Source organism: Phoenix dactylifera, unplaced genomic scaffold, assembly GCF_009389715.1.
Source record: "Phoenix dactylifera cultivar Barhee BC4 unplaced genomic scaffold, palm_55x_up_171113_PBpolish2nd_filt_p 001273F, whole genome shotgun sequence".
Classification (NCBI taxonomy): domain Eukaryota; kingdom Viridiplantae; phylum Streptophyta; class Magnoliopsida; order Arecales; family Arecaceae; genus Phoenix; species Phoenix dactylifera.
The window spans coordinates 26031-39045 of record NW_024068606.1 but is presented as its reverse complement, the minus strand read 5'-3'; positions in this window follow the sequence as shown (position 1 = coordinate 39045).

Here is a 13015-nt window from a genome sequence, read left to right as displayed (position 1 = left end):
CCAAATAGGTCCATGTGTATTAATTCTAGAGGCCTAGAGGTAGAGACACATTTTATGGATTTAAAAGAGTTTCTAGATTGTTTGCCAAATTGACATGCTTCACATATTTTGTTCTTTTCAAATTTTAATTTTGGCAAACCTATCACGGAGTCTCTTTTAACTAGTTTAGTTATTGTGTCCATGCTTGCATGACCTAACTTACGGTGCCATAACCAACTAGCATCATTATCTTTAGTTTCATTTACAACTAAACATTGGTTATGTTTTGCAAGATCTTCTAGGTCTACAACATATACATTTCCACGTCTAATCCCTTTAAAAACTAAACTATTATCATTAGGGTTTGTTATAATGCATAGTGATGGCTTAAACATAACATCATACCCTTTATCACATAATTGACTAATGCTTAATAAGTTATGCTTAAGACCATCAACATATCTAACATTATCAATAAAAGTAGAAGGGGTGATTTGAACTTTACCAATACCAATGATGTGACCTTGGTTGTTGTCTCCAAAAGTCACAGCACCTCCCTTCTTAGCTTCAAGGGTGAAAAATTGATCTTTGTCACCCGTCATGTGCCTTGAGCAGCCACTATCCAAGTACCAGCAGTTTTTGTTGACCTTGGCTGCAAGACACTCCTACACAAGCAAATCATGTCATCTTAGGTACCCAAGTTTTCTTGGGTCCTTCATGGTTAGTCAAGTTGGTTCCTTTTGGAACCCATACCCTTTTAATTTTTCTTTTTGTTTTATTTTTCCTAAAATTACACACATTCGCTTTATGACCTATAGTACCACAGCAAAAGCAAGTTATTTTCTTAGTTTTAGTTTTTCCAGCTTTAACAAAGAAGTTACTAAGAAGTTTTTGTTTATTTTTTGGTTTATACCCTAAACCCGCTTTATTAAATACGGCTCGTTGACTATTAAGTATCATGTTTAATTTTTCATAACTATATGTAAATTTTTCAACTAAGGGTTTGTATTTGTTAAGTTCTTTAGTTAGAGTTTGATTTTCTGCTTTTAGGTCATTAAGTTCTTTTGTGAGATCCTTATTTAAGATTTGTTTATGATTTTTAAGTTCTGAAAGTTCCTTAGTTAGTTTTTCATTATCTTTAGTTAAGGTACTAGTCTTTTGAGTTAAAAGTTGGTTGCTTGTCTTAAGTTCTATATTTTCTTTGATGATTAAATCCTTATCCTTAACTAATTTATCGTATTTATGTAGGTATGATTGATTAGCTATTTTTAGTTGTTTATTCTTAAGATTTATGGCCTTATATTCTACCATTAATTCATTAAATGCATCATAAAGTTCATCAAAAGAAAAATCAAGATGCGTATCGGAAGTTACCTCGTTTTCATTGGCCATGAAGCAGAAATTGGCCTTCTCTTCTTGTTCATCATCTGATGAGGAGGATGATGAGTCGGAGTCGGATAGTGTTGTGACAAGAGCCTTCTTCTTCTTGTACTTACTCCCCTTCTTCAGTAAGGGGCACTCAGCTCTTATGTGACCCGGCTTCTTGCACTCGTAACACCCAATCCCCTCATTTTCCCTTTCCTTACCTTTGTCCTTGCGGTAGGAATTTGAGGGGCCTCTCCTTTGATGATAGGACTTCTTGTGGTTGATGAATTTCTTGAACTTGCGCACAAGAAGAGCCTCACCATCATCTTCCTCATTCTCTTCTTCGTCACTGCTGCTACTGCAAGACAAGTCCTTGTTAGATGAAGTAGACTTAAGAGCTATTACCTTTTTCTTGTGGGAGGACTCCTCTTCGCTGTGTTGCTTCATGGTTAGCTCGTGAGTCATTAGGGATCCAAGGAGCTCTTCAAGTGGAAGCTTGTTCAAGTCTTTAGCTTCTTGGATTGCCGTCACCTTGGCTTCCCATGACCTTGGTAGGCAGCGAAGTATTTTCCTGACAAGATCACTGTTAGTATAGCTCTTGCCAAGGCTTTTTAGGCCATTGACAATGTCAGTAAACCTAGTGAACATGCTAGTGATTGTCTCATTAGAATCTATTTTAAATAGTTCATACTTATGAACCAATATATTAATTTTGGATTCTTTAACTTGATTCGTGCCCTCATGGGTCACTTCAAGTCTATCCCAAATCTCTTTTGCAGAGTTGCAAGTAGAGACCCTATTGAATTCATTTCTATCCAAGGCACAATAAAACACATTCATAGCTTTAGAGTTTAGTTGTGCCTTCCTCATGTCATGTTCATCCCAATCCTTTTCTAGTTTGGGTACCTTGATACCCTCTACATATATGGATGGGATGTATGGGCCATTTACTACAATGGTCCACATCTCATAGTCTTGGGCTTGGATGAATATTCTCATCCTAGCCTTCCAGTATGAGGAGTCGGATCCATTAAAGAAAGAGGGTCTTTGGGTGGACTGACCCTCAATGTGGGAAGATCCAAATGGGGTTGTCATTTTGATCTTTTAACTCTTGGGTGGAAGAGTTTAGGCTCTGATACCACTTGTTGCCCAGATAGACAACCCAAGAGGGGGGGGGGGTGAATTGGGTTTTAAAATAATTTGAATAATTAAAACGATGTGGTTGACTAATTAAAAACTATTGCAAGTTATTTAATTAATGCTAAGTGCTGTGAGTGATGTGAGGGGAAGAAGAAGAGAGACAATCCAACACAAACACAAGGTTTTATAGTGGTTCGGAGCTAACCCTTGCTCCTACGTCCACTCCCCAAGTCTCACTTGGGAATTCACTATAACCCCCTTGGATTACAGCCGGTTGTTTTTCAAGCTCACAACCAAATTTGTTGTCTTACGAGCTCACAACGAACTCGGTCGGTTTTCTCAGGCTCACCGACTAGAACCGCCCCGATTGTTTTTCCGGGATCACAATCAAACCCTTACACACGTTGGTTTTAACTCAGCTCACCAACCAACCTCAATCCCCTTGATTCAATCCCCGATTGAACTAAGTAAATACAAGTTGTAGAAAGAAAACAGAAAATGAGCTTCTCAAAAAGCAGATGAAAACAATATGAACAATAAATGAAGTTAAGAAGCCTCAAACGCTTTTAGATTGGAGATGAGGAATGGCTTCTTAAACTTCTGGTCTCCTCTTGAAAGAGTAGTCGACTTGAATGCAGGAGAAGGAGGCTTTAATTGCTGGGAAGATGTAGTTGGAAGCAGTAAATGCAGATCTTCCTCTTTTTCGTTGAAGAGCACGTTGCAGAGCTTGAATGCTTGATTAGTTGGAGTGGAATGGTTGTTCTCTGCCTTGCTACAGTCCTCTGTGGCTATTTAAGCCAACCCCCATGGAAACTAGCCGTTAGAGTGCTTTTTCTGCCCGTTCTGAACACTCTGCGCGGCCTGACAATATGACCGTTGGTGGGTTGGAGTCGACTCGCGCGATCAGGAGTCGACTCGGCTGTAGCGGGAGTCGACTCAAGCTTTTCCAGAGTCGACTCGGCAACTGTTCCAAATTTGAATTAAAGTTGCCTTCACGACTGGGAGTCGACTCGTCTTGACCTGGAGTCGACTCGTCAACTTCTGGAGCTGACTTGGCAATTTTGGAGTCGGCTCATCCACTGAAGTCCGTGGATCCAATTTTGAATTTTGTCCACTCGAGTCGACTCGACTGTCCTGGGAGTCGACTCGAATCTCAGAGCCCGAACTCCCGATCCTCTGTCTTTTGGCTCGTCCAGTCTTGGAGTCGACTCGAACTTCCTTGGAGTCGACTCGGCTCTCAGTTTCCGAAAGATGGTCTTCTGCCTTTTGACGTGAAGCTGTCTTGGAGTCGACTCGAGCTGTCTGGGAGTCGACTCGAATCTCAGAGGCAGTAACTTGGTTTTCTGTCTGTCTTGGGGTCGCGGTGTCTTGGAGTCGACTCGCGTATTGCGGGAGTCGACTCGAATCTCAGAGTCCATAAAATGCTCTCTGACTTTTTCTTTGTGTACCGCTGAGAGTCGACTCTTGCTTTCTCTGGAGTCGACTTGCCACCTATCGGAGTCGACTCGCGTTCCACTGGAGTCGACTCGAATCTCAGACCCGAAAACTGTTCTCTGACTTTTCTGCCTGTGATTGCTTGGAGTCGACTCTTACTTCCTTGGAGTCGACTCGGTGAACATCGGAGTCGACTCGCGCACTTCGGGAGTCGACTCGCTGACAGGTTCTGAGTTGAAGCTTTCTGTCCTTCTGTCTATTCTCAGTCAGAGTCGACTCGTACTTATCTGGAGTCGACTCGAGCTCGTGCCAGTGAACTTGATACGCTTGGAGTCGACTCGTGATACTCGGGAGTCGACTCGAGTCTCAGACATTGGTTCAAACAGACTCCTTAACTTATCCAAAAATTATGAACCAAGTCTTGGGACACTTAGACAGGATTTTCACTGAAACACTCAATTGAATTCATTAGTAATCAAAAGATATACTCAAATGCTTTGAGCTCATCAAAATCAAATGGGGTTTTAATCAATCACTCCACAGTTCTTAATTGGGGATTGACCTAATTGAATTAGGTCCAACACAAAGTAATAATTCAATTTGATTGAGTTTGCATGAGCCAAAATTGAATTGGATTCAATTTGAGCTCAATCAGGGTCTGACCTGATTAGATTGGGTTCAACCAAATTGCTTTGTTTTAATTCGGGTTTGACCAAATTTGATTAGGTGCAACCCAAGGGGATTAGGCTCAGATGATGTGGCAATTATTGGTGACATGGAATTGGATTTCATGAATTTTAAATAAACCAAAATTATTGCATGGCACATGGACCCATTGCTTGACATGGCGACATTGTTTGTTATTTGAATTTAAATTCAAACATTAAGCAGTGTGTTAAATGATTTTAATCACTCAAACCATCAGCCAAGGTGGCGTCTGAGTTTTTGAATAGATTAAATTCGAATTTCAAGAGGTGATTTAGAAATTATGAAGTGTTTTACCTTGCCGCATGGATTTCAAATTCCTTCCCTCTTGCACATGTGTTTAAAATTTGAATTTAAATCAGATTTGGTTGAGATCTGATTTGGGTTGTTCCTATTCCTTTGCATGTGCCAACTAAAAGAGGTTTTCTGAAAATAAATTTCGAATTTTGAATGAAAATTCGGAGGCCATTAAAAGGGGTCAAACATGGGCACCAAAAACACATCCATTGCAGCCTTCTTCCTCACCCGCCTCCTCCTCCTCTTCTTAAGTTTCAGATCTGATAGTTAATCATGCATAAAAGTTTTAGCATAATTGTTTAAACGATTCCGGCATAATCCTATGTGTTCTTAAGGTGCTGATTTCTAGATTTGATCTTGTAAGCATGCATGAATTAAATTGTTTGATTCGGTTTTTCCGCTGCGTTTTAAAACTTAAAAAGAACTACGTATGGCTTGATCCCCCTTATGAAGGGGTACGTAGGCAACCCGATCAGGTTCAGCCATGGTTTTCAAAAAAAAAAAAAAAAAATTCAGCATGCTAAACACCGAAGAACCTAGGATTCACTTTCACAATATGCTGACGATTGAATTTTAGAATACAATTTCCAACAACTCCTACTTAGCCTAAAGTCAATCGGCACAGTATCTAATACCCATCTTCGACTTGTGTTCGTTGAACTCTTTGATGCCGAGAACTTTGGTAAATGGGTCAGCTAGATTTTCTTTTATATCAATTTTCTGTAGAATCTGCCACTGTGTGCTGCTTGGAACTCTTCCAGCAGATGGTCCCACCCTTAAGAGTAAGGATATATCCCGACATGCTCTTGCTATCATCTTGATCTAACTGAAAACTTGAATCTGTATATCTTTCAAGTTTTAAGTCAGAATCACCATAGACAAACCACTGATCTTTAGTATTTTTCAAATACTTAAGAATGGTTTTCACAACTTTCCAGTGGTTGCTACCTGGATCAGACTGGTATCTGCTCACTACTCCTAGTGAGTATGCCACGTCTGGTCTAGTACATGTCATGGCATACATTATAGATCCCACTGCCGAAGCATATGCAATTCTATCCATACTCTCTCTTTCTTGAGGGGTTGTCGGACAATCCCTTTTAGAGAGGTTAACTCCATGGCCCATTGGAAGATAGTCTTTTTTGGAATTAATCATACTGAACCTCTTCAGTATAGTATCAATGTATGTGGATTGGGATAATCCAAGCAATCTTTTAGATCTATCTCTATAGATCTTTATCCCTAGGACGTAAGATGCTTCTCCCAAATCCTTCATGGCAAATTGAAATGATAGCCAAACCTTTATTCTTTGTAATGCAGGAATGTCATTTCCGATTAAAAGAATGTCATCCACATACAAAACTAGAAATATGATTACTGAACCATTGACCCATTTAAAAATGCAGGGTTCTTCTTCATTTTTAATGAAGCCATACGTTTTGATTACCTTATCAAAGCGTATGTTCCAACTTCGAGAAGCTTGCTTTAATCCATAAATGGACCTTTGAAGCTTGCACACTTTAGACTCATCTGCAAATGTAAAACCTTCAGGTTGTATCATATACACTTCCTCTTCTAAATCTCCATTTAGAAATGCGGTCTTTACATCCATTTGCCAGATTTCATAGTCTAAATGTGCTGCTATCGCAAGCACAATCGAATGGACTTGAGCATTGCCACAGGAGAAAATATCTCGTCATAGTCAATACCATAACGTTGACGATATCCTTTGGCAACCAGACGGGCTTTATAGGTCTCTACCTTTCCGTCTGCGCCCCGTTTTCTTTTGAATATCCACTTACACTCTATGGGTTTAATCCCTTTGGGTGGGTCAACTAATGTCCATACATCATTGACCTTCATGGATTCCATTTCGGATTGCATGGCTCCAAGCCATTTATCAGAGTCATACCTCTGCATTGCATCCATATATGTGATCGGATCCTCATCGTCTACATCAAGTTCGATAGGATCCCCATCCCGGACCAAGAAACCTTAGTATCTGTCCGGCTGACGTGGTACTCTACCTGATCGCCCTAATGGTGCATCTAAGATGGGTTCTGGATCTGATCTAATCAACTCCGACTCAATTGGTTCAGGGGATGGTGTCGGGTCTTCTGCATGTGGAACTTTCCTAAGCTCAACATTAGAGCTTTTAGTTCCTTCACTAAGAAATTCTTTCTCTAGAAAAATAGCTCTATTGCTTATGAACAACTTTTGTTCTTCAGCAAAGTAAAAGTAATATCCTTTAGTTTCTTTAGGATAACCAACAAAGAATATTTGTCAGACTTGGGTTCAAGTTTGTCTGTCTTCAAACATTTGACATACGCTGGATACCCCCAAACTCTAAGGTGAGAGAGCATCGGCTTACGTCTAGTCCATATCTCATGTGGTATTTTATTTACAGACTTACTTGTAAACTTATTTAGAATATAGCAGGCTGACTCAAGAGCATATCCCCAAAAGGATATAGGCAGATCAGCAAACCCCATCATGGATCGAACCATGTCTAACAGAGTTCGATTTCTCCTTTCTGACACACCATTATATTGTGGTGTACCAGGAGAAGTCCATTGGGAGAGAATCCCATTTTTTCCTAGATATATCAAAAACTCACTGGAGAGGTATTCACCTCCTCGATCTGATCGAAGAGTTTTAATACTCTTTCTAGTTTATTTTTCTACTTCATTACGATATAATTTGAACATTTCAAATGATTCAGATTTATGTCTCATTAAATAGACATAACCGTACCTAAAAAGGTCGTCTGTAAACGTAATGAAATATGAATACCCACCTCTAGCATTTGTGCTCATTGGCCCACATACATCAGAATGTACAAGAGTCAATAAGTCACTAGCTCGTTCACCTTTTCCGGTAAAAGGTGATTTAGTCATTTTACCAAGAAGGCATGATTCACAATCATTAACATCGAGGGTTCCCTCTTTACTTAACCTGTTCATCCTGTTCTTATTAATATGACCTAGCCTATGATGCCAAAGGTAGACATCTGTGATATTATCTATTCTAGGACGCTTATTGGACTTGTACATTACATGAACAGGCTGTGACAAAATGTAAATGCCATTACTCAGAGTTCCATTGTAATAACCCCAAATTTTTTTTTTTATATATAAAAAGGGATAGAATAGTCCTTTAAAATTGATATAAGGGGTAAAATTGGAAGGAATCAAAAGATAATGGCATAGTTGTAGATGCATTGAAGTGGTAAGGGTAAAATTGGAAGGAATCAAAAGTTAATGGCATAACGGTAGATATGTTGAAGTGTTAGGGGCAAAATGGGAATTTAATAATATTAAACAAAGGGTGAATAGTGTTTTGATGTGATTTAATTGGAGGGTTTGAGCTGGTGAAACCGAGAGAAAGAGGGAGGGGGTTCTCAGACGACACAGAGAGAAAGAAAAAGAGAAGAAGAAGAAGGAAAGGAAGAAAGGAAGAGGAAAGGAAAGGAAGAAAGAAAGAGGAAGGAGATCCCGGCTGCACTTCTAGCTGAAGGGAAAAACGTAGATCTCCTTCCCCTCTACGCAAGGACCTCGATTTCCAAAAAGAAAAAGGTAAATATCCGTCCCTATCTAGTCTTTTGGTGACATTAGGCTATACAAAGGGTGGATATAGTCTAGAGGGGTCGGATAAGGGTTGTAGAGGTGGTTAAAAGAGGAAGAATCGGATTTCGACAAATTTTTCCGGTATTACGGAAAAACTGTGTCGAAGTCTCAACTTCGGCGAATTATTTCGGGGGTCAAACGGCCTCCGATAGTGATGCATATTACTATTCTGGAATCCTCTATGAGTGTAGAATGTTAGGTAAAAATTTCATCAAATTTGAAGTCTGAAAAGTGGATCAAACCCGGGATGAAGTAACCGGCTGTCGGTCCGGGTTACTGTTCATCCGGGTGGAAAATAAGGGATTTCATGCTATAATAGAGTATTAAGCCTAGATCAAGCAAAAAGGGACCTTGTACTCATGCAAAGGAGTCCCTAATACACATAAATGGTGAGTTAATTAATTAAAAAGAAAAAGAAGAAAGAAAAGAAAAGATTTAGGGAACAGGGGAGTTGAATCAATTAAAGTTTCCTATGTTATAATTGGCACGTAGATTATAGCCCTTGATACAAGACTAAATGTATTGTAAATGCATGTCACAGTTGGGCAAGAAGTTAGGGAACAAGAGGAAGAAGTTCCCCACTGCCTGCTGTAGATTTTTGGAGGCGTATCAGGGCTGTGCCGGATTGGCAGGTGAGTGGGAGTCATGTACTTTGCACCATGAGCATCCTTAATTCATTTTCATGAATGTCGCCAAGTGTGAATTGATTCCACTTGAGCATATTGATTGATATTGTAGTAGATTCCTCTATAATTTTGTTTCTCCATACTTGATTATCTTGTGCACGCATTTGAGGGAACATTGAGAGAAATTACGAGGGGTTGATGAGTAATCAAATTGATTCCGAATTGTGAAATGATTTCTTTTGTAAATTGATTTCATTTCCTCTATTTTAAAGACTTGTGAGTCGTAGCTTGATTATACTCCTTTATGAGTAATGAAATTGGATCTGAATTGTGAAATGATTTCTTTTGTAAATTGATTTCATTTCCTCTATTTCAAAGACTTGTACAGCCCTTCTCATGGTATATTGAGTTGCATTGTACTCCCGTGATTCCTCACTCCCAACCCTGATGTTAGTTTATGATTGGGTCATGATCGAGTGAGTGGTAATCTTGATTATACTCCTTTTTAGTAGAGTATTGGGAGGGTGCATTATGGCATTTATGCATGGCTTGGCAGTATCTGCAGGACACCTATAGTCGATGGGGGTTGAACATCGGCCTTTGTGCACATAGTAGCCTTCTGGGTGGGCGGAGCCCAGTCCCTTCCTAGGGGGGGACACGGCCCTAGGCGTAGGATCGGCCGGTCCTACGACTTATATTCTGCTTGCCGCCGGGCATAGTAAGACCCCGCGAGGTGCAGTATGGCTTTCCGCGGATGTAGAATTCCCGCGAGGTGCCGTTTAGTATGTAGATGTGAGATGGATTTCTGTTCTGGATACTGGCCAGCATTTATATGATCAGTGTGGTGTCTTATCCTGCATATGCATGTGACAGTAGGGAGTTGTTGCTGGTTCGCCTGGGGCGTAAAACCCACCTCCCGATAGCTGTCTAGCATTTATGTTATCAGTATGGTGTCTTATCCTGCATATGCATGTGACAGTAGGGAGTTGTTGCTGGTTCGCCTGGGGCGTAAAACCCACCTCCCGATAGCTGTCTAGCATTTATGTTATCAGTATGGTGTCTTATTCTGCATATGCATGTGACAGTAGGGAGTTGTTGCTGGTTCGCCTAGGGCGTAAAACCCACCTTCCGACAGCTGTCTAGTGATGATTTACATATTGGTGTGGTGTCATATTCGATGTATGCATATGGCAGTAGGGAGTTGTTGCTGGTTCGCCTGGGGCGTAAAACCCACCTCCCGATAGCTGTCTTGTTGATGATTCAGCCTATTGACACCTGATTTATATGATTCAGTACTATGACCTGTTGAACATATTCATGAGTAGCATATATGTTGACTTGATTATTCCATATATGCTTCAGATGAGTTGATATTGATTGTGGTGATATTGATGATTTACTCCATATTCTTTATGTTGAGTTCATGTTCATCTTGTTATTGATCTTGAGATTTCATCTCGAGCCATGATTATATTCTGTCTCATGTGCATAGTACTCTCTACTCCACTCACTGAGTATTTATATACTCACTCCCCAGTTTGGTGTTTTTGATTGCAGGGCAGGTATTGTATAGAGAAGAGCAGGATTAGTGGTTGCCTGCTAGCTGTGCCGCTCCATAGTATAGTATAGTATAATGTAGATAGAGGTTTATACCCTTTTGGTGTATTATAAACCTTCTATTGTATATAGTGTATAGTTACAGTCATAGATCCTGTTGTGGATATGGGTTTGACCATGGATGGAATGGGAACCAGATTTTTATACAGATGAGTTATATGCCTGAGATAATGTATTAATATATATTGTCCAGGTTCATTATGTGACGGATTATGTGATTGCTGCTCTGACAGGTAGTGTGTTGTATGTATTGAGATAATCCTGACAGGTCACTATAGGAAAAGTGATCATTTTGTGCATGTATCATGCCAAATTTTTCAAGATCTATTGATGATTGATAGGTAGTAGGGTTCTACGCGGTGGCTGGTGGCCTTATGCCTACCCGCACCCTAGGACCGTCGCGGCGGCCCGCCGGGAACGGGGCGGGGGTCGTGACATCCATTCATTACAGCAGCATCATTCCAAATGATATTACAATAATCCTTTATTATTGATATTTCATAACCATTTTTGGCCAAAAGGCCTACAGAAATGACATTCAATAAAAAACTTGGACAATAGTGACAATCACTAAGGACATTTACATGAGAGCTGAATTCAAGTTTAAGAATTCCTGAAGCTAGAACTAAAACTGATCTTCCATCTCCAACATTCAAGAACCTTTCTCCTAATTTAAATCTCTCACTGACTTGTAGCCCCTGCAACGAATTGCAAATATTAAAAGGACTACCGGTATCCAATACCCAAGTCGAATTATCACAAATAGAAAAATTGCAAGGTGTTATCATATAAGTACCTTGATTGGCAACTGATTGCCCACTTTTCTTAGACCGGTTCGGATCGAGGGATGCAATGTAAAGAGGACAGTTTCTCTTCCAATGTCCTTGCTTCTTGTAGAAGAAGCACTCCGCTTTGCTCTGATCAGCCTTTTTATTCTTTTTCTGATTAGGCTGAGCATGGTGCACCTGTTTCTTTTGGATTTTATTTTTCTTTTTTCCTTTCTTAAAAGGGCGACCCTTGGATGAACCTCCCACTAAGTTCACCGTCTTCTTAAGAAGTTGGTGATCATTCTCAAACGTCTGTAGTAACCCCAACAATTGGTGATAATTCACTACAGGTTTCGTCATACGAAAATGAGTGAGAAAAGGATGGTACGATCCAGGCAATGAGTTTAGTATGGCATCCTTCCCCAATTGATCATGAAGAAAAAAGCCAAGAGAGCTTAGACGCTCGATCAACTCAATCATGTACAATACATGATCAGTTACCGAGGTCCCATCTTTCATTCGGGCGCTGAAGATGGCACAACTAGTTTTGTGCCTCTCAACGTCGTCAGAAATGCCGAATAATTCATTCAACACTTGAATGATATCTTCCAGCTATGTATTCTCAAAATGCCTACTAAACTCATCACTCATTGCTGCCAACATGATGCATCGAACAGTGATCCGGTCACTGAGCCACTTCTGATAAGTGTCTTTGGCCGATCTTGATGCATTAGCAGCGGGCTGCTCGGTGCTTGATCCGTTATCACATAAAGGATCCTCTCATGCTCTAGCACTATTTTCAGTTTTCTATGCCAATTATTGAAATTTGGACCAGTCAACTTATCATTGTCCAACAATGAGCGAAGTGACAAACTTGTGGCCATTCTGCATAAAAGAAAATTTGGCTATTAGTATATGCCGGAATCGTTTAAACAAATATGCTAAAATTTTATGCATGATTAATTATCAGATCTGAAAAGTGAACACTCGATTCCGATTAATCTCCAAATAACCATCGAATGGATTCTGGAGATAACTCCGTGAGGAGCCCCAAAGGAGGGTAAAACCTCGGAAAATCGGACCTAGACCCTGACTCCAAAATAAAAGATTAATATAGAATTAATACCTTTTATGATGGAAGAAACTTGTGGATTTGATTCTTGACTTTGCAGCCATGCACACGAATGGCCTCTAAGAGAAGTACACGCGAAGCCTTAGGTAGATCGTCTTCCGCAGGAGTGCTAGCTCACGCAGGAATGCTGCAATAGCTGAAGCTTTCTCCTTCTAAACACTCAACCTTTCATTGTTCTTCAAGGATATGGAGGATGGATGTGAGGAAGAAGGAGAAGAAGGGATGGAGGCCCTCAGGAAATTTTTTCAGAATTTTTTGAAACTTCTAAATATTGTATATTTTGAACCCAAGGCATGGGGGTCTTTTATAGCCAAAAGACTCCCCCAC